Source organism: Natator depressus, chromosome 5 (assembly GCF_965152275.1).
Source record: "Natator depressus isolate rNatDep1 chromosome 5, rNatDep2.hap1, whole genome shotgun sequence".
Taxonomy (NCBI): Eukaryota; Metazoa; Chordata; order Testudines; family Cheloniidae; genus Natator; species Natator depressus.
Genome location: NC_134238.1, coordinates 44,547,589 through 44,564,569, shown reverse-complemented (window position 1 = coordinate 44,564,569; position 16,981 = coordinate 44,547,589). Strand labels below are relative to the sequence as shown.

At 42.0% G+C, this 16,981-nt stretch overlaps 1 protein-coding gene across 8 annotated transcripts in view; it reads right to left on the bottom strand.

The window, feature by feature from the left end:
- The window catches only part of LHFPL2 (LHFPL tetraspan subfamily member 2), a 200,106-nt gene that overhangs the window by 59,641 nt on the left and 123,484 nt on the right, over positions 1–16,981 (bottom strand). The window contains exon 1 of one of the 8 annotated variants that reach the window (XM_074952682.1): positions 8,182–8,295. The exons of the other annotated variants lie outside the window; for them this stretch is intronic. The gene's annotated coding sequence lies outside the window, so the exon portion shown is untranslated. Of the gene's footprint in view, positions 1–8,181; positions 8,296–16,981 lie in introns of those variants that run through there. 8 annotated transcript variants of the gene reach the window in all.

Sequence of the window (16,981 nt, the reverse complement as noted above, 5' to 3'; positions counted from 1 at the left end):
TGGGAGCAGTGCTTGAATATATAAAGTGTTATGTAATGCGAAGTATTCTGAAAAATCAGATCCTAGGAATTTCAAACTGGGCAACCAAAATTAGTGGACATTTTTTACCTTAATCTCTGTGCCTCAGCTTTCCACCTGTAAAATGGGGATATCATCACTCCCTCACTTCACAGTGATGTGAAAATTAATGTGTGAGAAGCACTCGGATACTATTGTGATAAGCACCACAGAAAAGCCCATGAGGAAATTAAGAATACTGTATTCAGAACAAGGTTTCAATAGTCTGCAATAAATAAGGCCTAGGGCCACACACTGTTCAATAACAATAAAACAAAATATTGAATAGCTGCTCACTAATTGAGTACCATCTATCCCATGCAATAAATGAGGCTGGGGTCCAATAGAAAAAATAGTATCTGGCCATGTGATTAAAGACTGCATCATAATGCATATGCACAAGTGGGATGAATTAAATGTGCACAGGCATCCTTAATTCTTCCTCTTTTCATCTCAGAGCATATTTCCAGACTCGAGGAGCAGTATAGCATTGCCACTCTTTCTTGTCCATAACTTGTCCCTTCATTAAACTGAGTCTGGTCATGTCCCTGTGTACAATGTCTCACCATCCAGTTGGTCTTTAGCCTCTAGGCTAGACTGAGTTTGGATGTGCTTGTGTTATTTGTTTTGGCATCTTATCTGTTTGTCTGCTATAGTGTCCACACCATCGTAATTTTAATTGCAGCCAATCCCATACGCTGATTTCATATCCTGCTCTCTTAACTCCTTCATTTGTGTTAAAATCATTCCACTTTACACCTGCCATCTTTTGAACAACTCTCATCTTTACTGCCTCCAGTCATCTGACATGTCTGATTTAAGGCAATGCTTCCACACCACAGAGAAATACTGTTAGCACACTGGTTTGATAAATTTTCATGTTTTTATCAGTCCATAATTTCATCAATTTCAATCCAGCACTTGTGGCTAAGGCATATCTCCTGTTAACTTCATCCTTGATGGAACTGTCAGCACTGATCAAGCTTCCTATGTACACATAATATTCTACTTATTCTTCAACTTTACTACTGCTATGTTTCAACACTATCTATTGTCCCTTTTCCAAGATGCAATCACTTCATCTTCTTGGCATTTATTGTAAGTGCAAGTTGACTACACAAATTTTCTAAGGTAGTGAAGAATATTATAATTAATTCAAATGTGTCTGCCAGCTGCACAATGTCACCTACATAATCTAAGGACCTTATCCCTGATCATCCAATGTCACGCCCTCCAATACAGTCAACATTCTTAATGTCTAGTTTAAGAACATGAAGAAAAACAAAGGTGAACCCATGTACCATTAATCCTTATTTCTGGCATTTCCTAATTTTTGAGTGCTTGACTTGGCAATCTTAATTTTTTTGTGCTTGATATGTATATAAAATAGACCCACACATTTTACATATACATGTGTGGTACATATGCACATACAATATTTAGTGGTTTAGTGTGAGATAACTATCAGCATCATGAGCTGGAGGATATTATACACTGTCATGTCAAAACCTTAGAAATGAAAAATTTTGGCTTATCTAAAGCTAATCTAGTATCTCCATACAAAAGTAGTATTTAACCAAAATCCCTTGAACTTTATCACAGGGTCAGCTGCTTCTAACCCCTGGAAATAAGGATTTATACTGAAGACTTTGACAGGGCTACTGAAAAGTGAAATATCACTCGCAGGATTAGGAACTCAAGTGTCATTTAAATCATTTAACTTTTCACTTGAATAGCACTAAAATGACTGAAGTGTCCTCTAACGTAGACTTGCATGCAAAATTTTCCCTACAAAGGACTGCAGCCTATTGTGTATATTACACCCATTTTGTATTTGTCTTAAATGAAGTAAAGTTTTACTCAGTCTTCACAATTATTTTTGTTGCTCTGGTTTTGCAGCCCTGTCACATTAACTCTTACTAATGTGACATCCACTTTATATATATATATGAAAATGAAAAAATCCAGTATCTGTACAAGTTTGTCTCTCCAATTATTGTTACATTTTTATTTGTATTCATGACACTGGAGAGTACCATACAGTTCAGAAATTCATTTACTGTTATTTTCCTACATTTACTTTTTCCCCCTCAATTTCTGTATTCTAAAGAATGCCTCAAAATAAAAGAAAAACATTCAAAAAGTAAGGAATATTCCCCCAAAGCTGCACTAAGTTTAAAATGTCTCAGAGGTTTTTATTTTGTTAATTTAACCACAAATATGCTACAGCATCAGACTTACCTTGTGTTGAGGTGCTTCTATTTTAAGTGACAGGATGCTGTCCTGGCTAAGGTTAGCTGGCCAGGGAGACAGCAGTCTAGTTTCTAGAGCAGTGGTTCTCAACCACTGGTACGTGTACACCTGGGGATACACAGAAGTCTTCCAAGGGGTACATCAATGATCTAGATAGTTGCCTAGTTTTACAACAGGCTACATAAAAAGCACTAGCAAAGTCAGTACAAACTAAAATTTCATACAGACAAAATGAGAAAGTAAGCAATATTTCAGTAATAGTGTGCTGTGACACTTTTGTATTTCTATGTCTGATTTTGTAAGCCCTGGTCTACACTAGGACTTTAGGTCGAATTTAGCAGCATTAAATCGATGTAAACCTGCACCCGTCCACACGATGAAGCCCTTTATTTCGACTTAAAGGGCTCTTAAAATCGATTTCCTTACTCCACCCCTGACAAGTGGATTAGCGCTTAAATCGGCCTTGCCGGGTCGAATTTGGGGTACTGTGGACACAATTCGACGGTATTGGCCTCCGGGAGCTATCCCAGAGTGCTCCATTTTGACCGCTCTGGACAGCACTCTCAACTCAGATGCACTGGCCAGGTAGACAGGAAAAGAACCGCGAACTTTTGAATCTCATTTCCTGTTTGGCCAGCGTGGCAAGCTGCAGGTGACCATGCAGAGCTCATCAGCAGAGGTGACCATGATGGAGTCTCAGAATCGCAAAAGAGCTCCAGCATGAACCGAACGGGAGGTACGGGATCTGATCGCTGTATGGGGAGAGGAATCCGTGCTATCAGAACTCCGTTCCAGTTTTCGAAATGCCAAAACCTTTGTCAAAATCTCCCAGGGCATGAAGGACAGAGGCCATAACAGGGACCCGAAGCAGTGCCGCGTGAAACTGAAGGAGCTGAGGCAAGCCTACCAGAAAACCAGAGAGGCGAACGGCCGCTCCGGGTCAGAGCCCCAAACATGCCGCTTCTATGATGAGCTGCATGCCATTTTAGGGGGTTCAGCCACCACTACCCCAGCCGTGTTGTTTGACTCCTTCAATGGAGATGGAGGCAATACGGAAGCAGGTTTTGGGGACGAAGAAGATGATGATGATGACGAGGTTGTAGATAGCTCACAGCAAGCAAGCAGAGAAACCGGTTTTCCCGACAGCCAGGAACTGTTTCTCACCCTGGACCTGGAGCCAGTACCCCATGAACCCACCCAAGGCTGCCTCCTGGATCCAGCAGGCGGAGAAGGGACCTCCGGTGAGTGTACCTTTTAAAATACTATACATGGTTTAAAAGCAAGCATGTGAAAGGATTACTTTGCCCTGGCATTCGCGGCTCTCCTGGATATACTCCCAAAGCCTTTACAAAAGGTTTCTGGGGGAGGGCAGACTTATTGCATCCTTCATGGTAGGACACTTTACCACTCCAGGCCAGTAACATGTACTCGGGAATCATTGTACAACAAAGCATTGCAGTGTATGTTTGCTGGCGTTCAAGCAACATCCGTTCTTTATCTCTCTGTGTTATCCTCAGGAGAGTGAGATATAATCCATGGTCACCTGGTTGAAATAGGGTGCTTTTCTTCAGGGGACACTCAGAGGAGCCCATTCCTGCTGGGCTGTTTGCCTGCGGCTGAACAGAAATGTTCCCCGCTGTTAGCCACAGGGAGGGGGGAGGGTTGAGGGGGTAGCCACGCGGTGGGGGGAGGCAAAATGCGATCTTGTAACGAAAGCACATGTGCTATGTACGTAATGTTAACAGCAAGGTTTACCCTGAAAGAGTGTAGCCAGTGTTTTATAAAATGTGTCTTTTTAAATACCGCTGTCCCTTTTCTTTTCTCCACCAGCTGCATGTGTTTCAATGATCACAGGATCTTCTCCTTCCCAGAGGCTAGTGAAGATTAGAAAGAAAAAAAAAACGCACTCGAGATGAAATGTTCTCCGAGCTCATGCTGTCCTCCCACACTGACAGAGCACAGACGAATGCGTGGAGGCAAATAATGTCAGACTGCAGGAAAGCACAAAATGATCAGGAGGAGAGGTGGCGGGCTGAAGAGAGTAAGTGGCGGGCTGAAGAGAGGGCTGAAGCTCAAATGTGGCGGCAGCATGATGAGAGGAGGCAGGATTCAATGCTGAGGCTGCTGGAGGACCAAACCAGTATGCTCCAGTGTATGGTTGAGCTGCAGCAAAGGCAGCTGGAGCACAGACTGCCACTACAGCCCCTGTGTAACCAACCGCCCTCCTCCCCAAGTTCCATAGCCTCCACACCCAGACGCCCAAGAACACGGTGGGGGGGCCTCCGGCCAACCAGCCACTCCACCACAGAGGATTGCCCAAAAAAAAGAAGGCTGTCATTCAATAAATTTTAAAGTTGTAAACTTTTAAAGTGCTGTGTGGCATTTTCCTTCCCTCCTCCACCACCCCTCCTGGGCTACCTTGGTAGTCATCCCCCTATTTGTGTGATGAATGAATAAAGAATGCATGAATGTGAAGCAACAATGACTTTATTGCCTCTGCAAGCGGTGATCGAAGGGAGGAGGGGAGGGTGGTTAGCTTACAGGGAAGTAGAGTGAACCAAGGGGCGGGGGGTTTCATCAAGGAGAAACAAACAGAACTTTCACACCGTAGCCTGGCCAGTCATGAAACTGGTTTTCAAAGCCTCTCTGATGCGTACCGCACCCTCCTGTGCTCTTCTAACCGTCCTGGTGTCTGGCTGCGCGTAACCAGCAGCCAGGCGATTTGCCTCAACCTCCCACCCCGCCATAAACGTCTCCCCCTTACTCTCACAGATATTGTGGAGCACACAGCAAGCAGTAATAACAGTGGGAATATTGGTTTCGCTGAGGTCTAAGCGAGTCAGTAAACTGCGCCAGCGCGCCTTTAAACGTCCAAATGCACATTCTACCACCATTCTGCACTTGCTCAGCCTGTAGTTGAACAGCTCCTGACTGCTGTCCAGGCTGCCTGTGTACGGCTTCATGAGCCATGGCATTAAGGGGTAGGCTGGGTCCCCAAGGATACATATAGGCATTTCAACATCACCAACAGTTATTTTCTGGTCTGGGAATAAAGTCCCTTCTTGCAGCTTTTGAAACAGACCAGAGTTCCTGAAGATGCGAGCGTCATGTACCTTTCCCGGCCATCCCACGTTGATGTTGGTGAAACGTCCCTTGTGATCCACCAGAGCTTGCAGCACTATTGAAAAGTACCCCTTGCGGTTTATGTACTCGCCGGCTTGGTGCTCCGGTGCCAAGATAGGGATATGGGTTCCGTCTATGGCCCCACCACAGTTAGGGAATCCCATTGCAGCAAAGCCATCCACTATGACCTGCACATTTCCCAGGGTCACTACCCTTGATATCAGCAGATCTTTGATTGCGTGGGCTACTTGCATCACAGCAGCCCCCACAGTAGATTTGCCCACTCCAAATTGATTCCCAACTGACCGGTAGCTGTCTGGCGTTGCAAGCTTCCACAGGGCTATCGCCACTCGCTTCTCAACTGTGAGGGCTGCTCTCATCTTGGTATTCATGCGCTTCAGGGCAGGGGAAAGCAAGTCACAAAGTTCCATGAAAGTGCCCTTACGCATGCGAAAGTTTCGCAGCCACTGGGAATCGTCCCAGACCTGCAACACTATTCGGTCCCACCAGTCTGTGCTTGTTTCCCGAGCCCAGAAGCGGCGTTCCACAGCATGAACCTGCCCCATTAGCACCATGATGCATGCATTGGCAGGGCCCATGCTTTCAGAGAAATCTGTGTCCATGTCCTGATCACTCACGTGACCGCGCTGACATCGCCTCCTCGCCCGGTAGCGCTTTGCCAGGTTCTGGTGCTGCATATACTGCTGGATAATGCGTGTGGTGTTTAATGTGCTCCTAATTGCCAAAGTGAGCTGAGCGGACTCCATGCTTGCCTTGGTATGGCGTCCGCACAGAAAAAAGGCGCGGAATGATTGTCTGCCGTTGCTCTGACGGAGGGAGGGGCGACTGACGACACGGCTTACAGGGTTGGCTTCAGGGGGCTAAAATCCACAAAGGGGGTGGCTTTACATCAAGGAGTAGTTCAGGCAGGACTTCACGGAGGGTTCCAATAAGAAATGGTGCACCTAAGTTATTGTTCTTATTGGAACAAGGAGGTTAGCCTGGCCTCTGATTGATACATGGCTAGATCTACCTCGCTGCACCTTCTCTGTGAGTGACTGCAGTGTGACCTAGAGGAATGAGTCCTCTAGACAGGGGAGAAGGCAAATGAGTACAAAACAAATCTGGTCTATTTCTTGTTTTGATCCACTCCATCTATCTTTTACATCTTTGGCTGGCAGCAGACGGTGCAGAAGGACTTCATGCCATCCACATCTCATGGCTGCTCGGCAGAAGACGGTACAATAGGACTGCTAGCAATCCATATTGCCTGCCTGCTCACCATAAGACGGTTCAATAGGACTGACTGCCGGACTTAAGAGAATGACCTGGTCAAGTCACTAAAAATTTAGTCCCTGCACCCATGTCTGCCCAGGCGCTCCTGATCGACCTCACACAGGCGAACAGGAACACCTCGGACATGACGAGGACGGCTACCAGTCGTACTGTACCGTCTGCTGCCAGAAGGCAATGGGTTGCTGCTACTGTGTAGCAATGCAGTACCGCGTCTGCCAGCACCCAGGAGACATACGGTGACGGTTACCTGAGCGGGCTCCATGCTTGCGGTGGTATGGCGTCCGCACAGGTAACTCAGGAAAAAAGGCGCGAAACGATTGTCTGCCCTTGCTTTCACGGAGGGAGGGAGGGAGGGAAGGGGGGACTGACGATATGTACCCAGAACCACCCGCGACAATGTTTCAGCCCCATCAGGCATTGGGATCTCAACCCAGAATTCCAATGGGCAGCGGAGACTGCGGGAACTGTGGGATAGCTACCCACAGTGCAACGCTCTGGAAGTTGACTCTAGCCTCGGTACTGTGGAAGCACTCCGCCGAGTTAATGCACTTAATGCACTTCTGTGGGGACACACACACTCGAATATATAAAACCGATTTCTAAAAAACCGACTTCTATAAATTCGACCTTATTCCGTAGTGTAGACATACCCTAAGCAAGTAGTTTTCAAGTGAGGTGAAACCTGGGGGTACGCAAGACAAATCAGACTCCTGAAAGGGGTACAGTAGTCTGGAAACGTTGAGAACCACTGGTCTAGAGCAGTAGTGGGGCATTCAACCCCCACTGTGACACTGACTCACTATGGGCTTGATCTACAGCCCACTGACTTCAGTGGGGCTTTGGATCAGGTTCTGTGTTATCTTGGTCAACTCGCTTACCCCCTATGCATGAATGTGTTCATTTATTATTTATAGAATACACTGCTAGCCATCTCAAATGGGTGTATATTAGTTGTTCATAACATGCTCTGAGATCATTGGATGAAACAAATGTTGTTTAAGTGCAAGGTATGACTCTACAGGGGCCTGGAACTATTGACCACCTAGGAAAGCACAAGTGAAAAACTCTTAGGTCACCTGGTCTTTTCTCATGCCAGATTCAGAGCCTTTTTGGCTGCAACTCTTCCTATTCTAATCCGCCATGACTCCATCATTCATTAAATCCTTTCTCAAAACTCACTTCTTCAATGGGACTTGAGGATTATAAATTATAGTAATACATGCAACATGTTTAAAAATCTCATAACCTTTGAGTGACAGCATACATTAACACTCACTCCCCCATAGTCATAGTCTTTATTTAAACCCTCAACTGCCAACAACTCACTTTGCCTCATCCTGTTTTTCTCATCCTACCAAAGAGACTTATCATGCAAGGAGGTTCCCATGGGTGGAGTTGTTTCCCCGCATCAGTCCCCAGTCCTGAAAAGGAATTTGTCGAGGTGGACCTTACTTAGCAAAATTTGACTCCATGATGCCAAGAGGATCTGCTTGGATATCATTGCAGGATTCAATAGATCAGGGCATAGACTCCATCTTCTTCTGGTTTGTATAACACCATGCACGTCTACAGTATTACATAATAGAAACAATGCCTTTATCACAGCAAGTTGGATTGAGTGTGTCAATCCTAGGCTATAATACATTACATATTATAGTTTAAAAAACAGAGCAAAATATGTATTTAGAAGTCAGCAATTTAGAATTTCATTGTAATTTTTACTATTTAATAATTAAAGTGCTTCAAGCTTACATCATATGAAAAGATGAGCTATTTTCCTTTTTCTACTAACTACTGCTTTCTTAAAGATATGTAGTCTAAATTTACAGTAAACAAAATAGAAGGAAGATTAGGAAATTGGTATTTAAAAATAGCCTCTTCTCTAGGCTGATGCTGATTAAAGTATTTTGGTTATCAGATAACAGACCTGGAAGACACCACTCAAAAGAGACAGATGAAAGGATTTAGGTAACAGCTAAATATTACTAAAATGCCCAAATGTTTGCAACGCTGACAGTTCTCAGAAAAAAGGATTAATCTTACACTAATCACTAATCTCTAACACTAAACATTTCTATTGGCCTCTGTATGTTAGTCAAAATGAAATTTATAACATTCATTTAAATTGTTTCCCATTAAACTCTAGGTAAATTCTCCAAAATCAATTTTGCAATTACTTTTCAATCCTAACTCACTCTAAATCTTTTCTTTATTGTGGAATAAACAGAACATCTGGAAAATAATGTCTTAAAGTCAGAAACAAAGAGGCAAATTTATTTAAATCCAAGAGTGCTAAATGGATCTCACTGCCTAGCTGGCCAAAATACATATTCCACCTCCTGTTGGTTCTTCCAGTCTACAATAGCTGCAAGAGACACGAGAATGATCAAAAAGAAAAGGAGTACTTGTGGCACCTTAGAGACTAACAAATTTGTTAGTCTCTAAGGTGCCACAAGTACTCCTTTTCTTTTTGCGAATACAGACTAACACGGCTGCTTCTCTGAAAAACCTAAAAGAAAAATATGCCTTATAGGAGCTCAATCTATTTAGCTTAACTAAGAGAAGATTCAGTGGGGTATTTGAGTACAGTCTGTAAGTACCTACCTGGGAAACAATTATTTAATAGTGGGCTCTTCAATCTAGCAAAGAACGGTATAACATGATCCAACTGCTGGAAGTTTAAGATAGACAAATTCATGTGGGAAATAAAGCAGACATTTTTAACAATGAGAGTAATTAACCATTGGAACAATTTACCAAGGGTCGTGGTAGATTCTCCATCACTGACAATTTTTAAATCAAGATATGTGCTAGGAATTATTTTGGTGGAGTTCTATGGCCTGTGCTATGCAGGAAGTCAGACTAGATGATCACAATTGTCCCTTTTGGCCTTAGAATCTATGTATCTGGTCTAGAGGTAGACAGACACCAGCTCTCTTCCTGGAGCTTAGTAAAAGGAGCTCCACACTGTGTCCCTTCCCCACGAACTCTGATAGTTCTCTTGGGACTTCTATTGTCAACTCTAAGCCCTCATTGACCCACAGAGACCTATTCCATCTCCTGTTGGTTCTTCTAGCTGCAGAGCTTCTCTAGAGAGAGTGTCCCCACTCCCCTGGGAACTTCCTCTTTATACTGTTCTAGCAGTCTAACTCAGCTGCTTCACTTCTAATTAGCTAAAGAGGGACCACTTGGAGTACAGTACCTGACTGCTTCCAAGTATTCCCCACAGGGTCATCAAGGAACAGAAAGGCCCTGATGCTTTCTGAAGGGTCTCTAGCCCTATGACATCACCCCACATAGAAAAGAGGGGCACAGATATTTGCCTCCTTGTCAGATATGGTGACAAGTAATGTCTGTAATGAGGTATATGGGCTAGTGTGTTGAGTGTTAAGGGCAACAGTGGAAGAAGCGGGAACATAATTTAGGATCTTCTGCTTAATAGCCCTCTCCTCATTCTTATAGGCCACTGGTGGACAAACTTTTCCTGTTGCACACCCCCCCCCTTGCCAGTAATGGAATCTGTCTGCGCCCCCTCCATTACCGCACAGCCACAGCTTCCTCAGCAGAGGAGCTTAGACTGAAGGAACTGAGGATGAGGGATGAGCTTAGGCTAGAGGAAGAGCTGGTCTGGGGGCAGAGCAGTGGGCAGAGTGGAGCTGAAACTGGGGCCAGAGCTGGGCTGTGGTTGGGCTGGTCTGGGTGCGGAGCAGAGCAGCAGCTGGGGCCAGACCAGGTCTGGGGGCCAAGGAGCGGGAAGAGCGAAGCTGAGGGTGGAGCTGGTCTGGGGGTGGAACAGAGTTGCAGGTGGGGTTGGAGCTGGTCTGTGGGCAAAGCGGGGCTGGGTGGTGCTCTCCCCCCACCTCCCAGAGGGGCTGGCCTAGGCCATGCCGTGCACCCCCCTGAAAACCCACACTTTTGGGACCTTTGCTCTAGGCAATGAGGCCTTTTGGGGATGATAGCAGGAGAAAGAGGATCTTCTTACTGGACTTCCTGAAAGTGTTTGTAGAGTTTGCCTTTCTTGCTAAGTTCTTGCAAGTTAAGCTTCACTGTTTCCAAACTTTCTGCATTTTGAACAGAATACCAATTATAAAGCTGGAATTGGACTCATTCTCTGTCTGCAACATTCTAAGTTTCATAATGTGAAATGTAACCAAAAGCTAACTGTACAGCACAGATGTGGAAAAAACAGAATGCTGCTATCTCAAAAACTACTGGTCCACATATCAAACAGAGCTTGTACCCAACATCTCAATACGATCTACAGAACAAGCCATGTTTCATCCTAATTCATCCAGGAATTGTTGAGTTATTTGTGTACAACATTTCTGATTACGTGAACATAAGAACGGCCATACTGGGTCAGACCACAGGTCCATCTAGCCCAGTATCCTGTCTTCCGACAGCGGTCAATGCCAGGTGCCCCAGAGGGAATGAACAGAACAGGTATTCATCACGTGATCCACCCCTGTGTGAAAAAATAGTTCCTTTTGTTTGTTTTAAACCTGCTGCCTATTAATTTCATTTGGTGGCCCCTAGTTCTTGTGTTATGAGAAGGAGTAAACACCACATCCTTATCTATTTTCTCCACACCAGTCTTGATTTTATAGACCTCTATCATATCCCCCCTTAGTCATCTCTTTTCAAAGCTGAAAAGTCCCAGTTTTATTAATCTCTCCTCATATGGCAGCCATTCCATACCCCTAATCGTTTTTGTTGCCCTTTTCTGAATCTTTTCAGAGTCCAATATATCCTTTTTGAGATGGGGCAACCACATCTGCACGCAGTATTCAAGATGTGGGCGTATCATGGATTTATATAGAGGCAACAAGATATTTTCTGTCCTATTATCTATCCCTTTCTTAATTATTCCCAGCATTCTATTCTCTTTTTTGACTGCCACTGCACATTGAGTGGATGTTTTCAGAGAACTATCCACAATGACTCCAAGATCTTTCCTGAGTGGTAACAGCTAATTTAGACCCCATCATTTTATATGTATAGTTGGGATTATGTTTTCCAATGTGAATTACTTTGCATTTATCAACACTGAATTTTGTCTGCCATTTCGTTGCCCAGTCACCCAGTTTTGAGAGATCTTTTTGTAGCTCTTCACAGTCTGCCTGGGACTTAACTATCTCCAAATTTTGCCACCTCAGTGTTTACCCCTTTTTCCAGATCATTTATGAATATGTTGAATAGGACTGTTCCCAGTACAGATCCTTGGGGGACACCACTCTTTACCTCTCTCCATTCTGAAAACTGACCATTTATTCCTACCCTTTGTTTCTTATCTTTTAACCAGTTACCGATCCATGAGAGAACCTTCCCTCTTATCCCATGACTGCTTACTTTGCTTAAGAGCCTTTGGTGAGGGACCTTGTCAAAGGCTTTCTGAAAATCTAAATTCACTTGATCCCCTTTGTCCACATGCTTGTTGACCCCCTCAAAGAATTCTAGTAGATTGGTGAGGCATGATTTCCCTTTACAAAAACCATGTTGACTATTCCCCAACAAATTACGTTAATCTATGTGTCTGACAATTTTGTTCTTGACTATAGTTTCAACCAGTTTTCCTGATACTGAAGTCAAGCTTACCAGCCTGTAATTGCCAGGATCACCTGTGGAGCCCTTTTTAAAAATTGGCATCACATTAGCTATCCTCCAGTCATTTGGGACAGAAGCGGATTTAAATGATAGGTTACAAACACACAGTTAGTAGTTCTGCAATTTCACATTTGAGTTTCTTCAGAACTCTTGGCTGAATACTATCTGGTCCTGCTGACTTATTACTGTTTGGTTTATCAATTTGTTCCAAAAATCCTCTAATGACACCTCAGTCTGAGACAGTTCCTCAGATTTGTCACCTAAAAAGAATGGCTCAGGTTGGGAATCTCACTCACATCCTCAACCGTGAAGACTGACTAAAGATTTCATTTAGTTTCTCCGCAACGGGCTTAACATTCTTTTAAATCTCAAAACTCCAAAAATGACTTGAAGGGATTTTATGGAAACTTGAATAGTAATTCTCCTCCTGTAGAGCTGAGCATGGAAAATTTTAGCTCAAGAGGAATTTGTTTGCGCATGTTATAAGAAACTGAAAAGGGGTTATAATGGACCTTTGAACTCACTATTAACCATAGCTTTTGGTGTTTTCTGAAAGTTACATTATAACAATACTGGATGCAGTTGGGTGTCATACAAATCTGCGTACAGCAATATTCACATCTCTCTGGTTCATAATAAAAACAAACAGCTATCAGTGTTACAACTTCAGTAGAAAAAATAATGCAATTATTCCAGTCACTGTATATAAAATAAAGAGATATTACACAAATGTTTCCATTTAATTTAATGCCTAGAGACGATTTGTACAACAGTTTAAACTCTGGATATTACAATGCATTTCTTGCCAGCTATTATCTTTCTTTTAATCTAATTTCTCTCATCCCTCAACAATATAGATATAAATCTACAGAGACAGAAACCATGGAAATTTGTATCCCTATTATAAATTATAAAATTCAGGGATTTTAAAAAATTAAGTACAAACTATAAAATTTCCATATGTGAATGGTGTTGCTATTGCATAAGTAGTAGTGAGAGGGAAAGTTCTTTCTTAAAAACCCTATCGTTTTGCAAATGAAAACACAGCTCCTGACACAAAGACATGGCACTCTAAGGTCAGATTTCACTTTTAGGCAGAAAAGGTGAGAAGTTAATTTAAATTATTTCCTTATCTCACTTTATGGTCTGTTAAAGGTTGCATTGTGTGCCAAGAAGACTGTCAACATTTTAAATTCCTTATTTAACATCCAGTACGAGGGCAGTTTAATAAATATGTTAAATAGAAAAAGACTGTACATTCACTACCTAATAAAGGCAGCTACTCTCAAAAACACTGAAACTGGTGAAGTCATTAATGTACAAAACAGTGAAACCATTCCTAACTCTTCACATTATGCAAGCCAAGCTAACTGAGCTGCATGGTATCAGAAAGACTTATGTATTTAAATTTTTTCCAGTGGCCAGTCTAATCTTTTTGCCCCTCAGATACTCGACTAATATGACTTTTTACACACAGGGCATTTTCACAAAGAAACTGAGTACTCCAAATGCAAAATATCTTTTGTGAAGTGCCTTTTCTGAGAAACTTATATTAAAGGTGCCCCATCTTAGTATCATATTGTGAAATCTTAACTTTCTTGCTGTTTTAAGTGAAAAATCAGCTTGTTCTCCTGTTTCACTGAGTCAAACTTCTGTGACTAGTTGTTAATCTGACCTTTTACAATATCCTCAAACTGCTGGAATTTTCTTCTCCTGGGTGTTGATGAGACCCATCCTTCCCCAGTCACTTTTCCCCTAATTTTTAAGAGTCTAACCAACTGCATTAAGATCCAAATTAGTATAAACACAAATTACTCCAGTTTTGAAGATACTGGAAGAATAAAGAAAAATGTTTTCAAGACTCAGGTAGTTCCCAGTAGACATACATACAATGCTCTATGCTCCATACTACTCTGACCCAGACTTCCTATGTAACCTTGGGTGAGCTACATAGCACCTCTGTACCTCAGTTCCCCATCTGTAAAATGGGGATAATAATACTTCCCTGCCTCACAAGAGTGTTCTGACGAGAAATACACTCAAGACTGAAGAGCTTTTGAGATCTACCAATGAAAAGTGATATATAAGAGCAAGGTATTATTATTGTTAAATCTAAACAACAAAAGCACAACGAAAAAAGGACAGACGTGGATGGAGTAGAATTTTATAAATAAAAACAGAGTATTAAGGGTCTGGAAATGATTATGCTTTGTAGTTCATGGTTGTTTTTGTGAGGCCAGTCCTTACTAAAAAGAGAGTCTTCTACAGAGAATTATCGTTACTTTAACTCTGTTTGGATGCCACACCCTCTTACTGCATTGGTGTTCTGCATAATAATTTTTCTTCTGTCCAAATATTTACATTTTGAATGCTAGAAGTATAACCCATACTCCTCTTTTCCTCGATTAAAGAGTCACCACCAGATTACAAAAGAAGTCATCAGCTAATTGGAAACAGCTGCCAAGACACTTGAATCTTTGCTTTTCTGAAATACACAGTAATCAGTGAGAAGAATCATACCTACATCTGCTTCCCTTCCTCCCTACATCAAAGCCCGTATAGACACTTTCCAAGTGAAGTAGTTATCATGGAATCTGAAGCTTGAAAAGACATTTAGATCCCCAGCCACTGCAGGACTGTTCCTGACTGTACATTTACTAATGTTTGGCTAGTTTTAACAATCCCTGGAGATTGGGTTTCCAGCCCCCTCCCAAAGAGATTCCATATGTTAACAGATCTCACTTTCTGTAAGTTCTCCTGATATTCAGCCAAAATGTTCCCTTTCTTAAATACATCCCATTATATTTCCCTTTTTAGTAATCTAACTATTGCTTTCATTAATTCTTACATTTTAACTACAGCTGAACTTTAATTGCGGGCTATTTCTGTCACCTGAACTTTGATGTAACCCTTTCTACATGGAGAGTTAATTATTAAATACAAATAATAGAAATTAGAGATGGAAAGGACTTAAGTGAGGTCCTTTTTAAAACCAGGTGCCATGATTAGCCTGCCTGTCCTAATTGAGTCTAGTAACTTCTTAATTGGCTCCAGGTTTCCTAATTAGCCTGCCTTAATTGGTTCCAGCAACTTCCTGATTGTTCTGGAACAGCCCATTATCTTACTCAGGGAAAAGGGACCTGCTTAGTCTGTGGCTAATATATCTACCTTCTATCACTCTCCTGTAGCCACCTGGCCTGACCCTGTCACACTATATAATATACATCATACTCTAAAGGTCACCCAGTGATGAGCGTAATGTTAACAAATGTCTGCCCACACCCCAAAATCTGAGGCTTGAAAAAGCCATTTTTCACTTTATCATGCTCATCATCAGCATAACAGATAACTGTGGTACCCCATAAAGAGTTCTGCATCCACATATCTGTCAAGCTGTCATTTTTGTTCCCTTAGTTTCATAATGGAATGATATTTTGGTCATTAAAATTTGCAGCAAAATTTTCCAATATGAAATTTTTCATTTTCCAATTTATTTTTCTGATTTTTGTTCCCCTCGTTTCTCTATCTTCCACCCTTCTTCCCCTCCCAGTTTTTCTTTTATTCTATTTTGCTATTAAAGAGGAGGAGCAAAAGAAAAAGTGGGGTAGAAGGCAAAAACAGCAGTAACCAGCCAAAAAACGCAGCTAAATTTTTTATTTTCTAATTTTGTAAAAAGACACACACACACACAGAGAAAAATGGAATATTAAAAAATTTTAAATTTTCCATTTTGAAAAAAGGCCTTTTTTGGACAAAGATGGTTCAATTATAAACATTTAAACCAGCTCTAGGATCCAGTGTATGTACAGGAGGACCTTCTGTAAACAACAAATTGCACAGAAGCTTTGTAATGAGACGAACAGTAGGCCACATATTGTACACAAAATCCTCTATGTAGCAGATGTCTTTCTTTCACCGGGCTTTCTGCTTGTCTCCTTCTATCCTATCACTACACCCTTATACAAATCTCAGCATTTATTCCTTTCTAGTGGGATGTCATTTACAGGCACTGTGACTACATACTAGAATAAAAGGACTGCTTGATTACATAACTATAAGTAGCATTTTCTCATCCTTCAGTAAGGCATCTACTCAGATTAAATTCCTTGATTCCTAACAATTTTCCCCAGTACTTTTACCCCTCTGCAACCACAAACACAAGGCTCCATACTACAACCACAAACGTCATGTCAAGGAGGCACAACTCTTTACATCACTGCCCATCAGTGATTTTTAAGCCAATGGGCTGTATTTTCTCTTCCTCATTCTCTCCTATACAAACTTGCTAACTAAATCTTTTTCCTGCCATTTTCTTTCTGCCTTGTCCTCAAGCAAAGGCAGCTGCTCTGTTTTTCCAAAAGCCTCCACCCTTTAGTCACAAGGAAGAACCAAAATGTAGATCACATACATGCAAAAGTTAAAATTTTATTTTGTTACAGAATGAAACTCTGCTGGATTATTTTATCAAATTGTTCAAATATATTCTTCAGAATAAATCACAAGAAGATTAAATTCAGTTAATCTGCCCTTGTTAAAAATTAAAACAAAAAATAGATTGCACTTAGGTGCTCAGTTTCAGCGATCATGATATTTTATACAAGAGCTCTGCAGAGTTCAGGCAAGAAACATACAATATGTTTCCAACAAT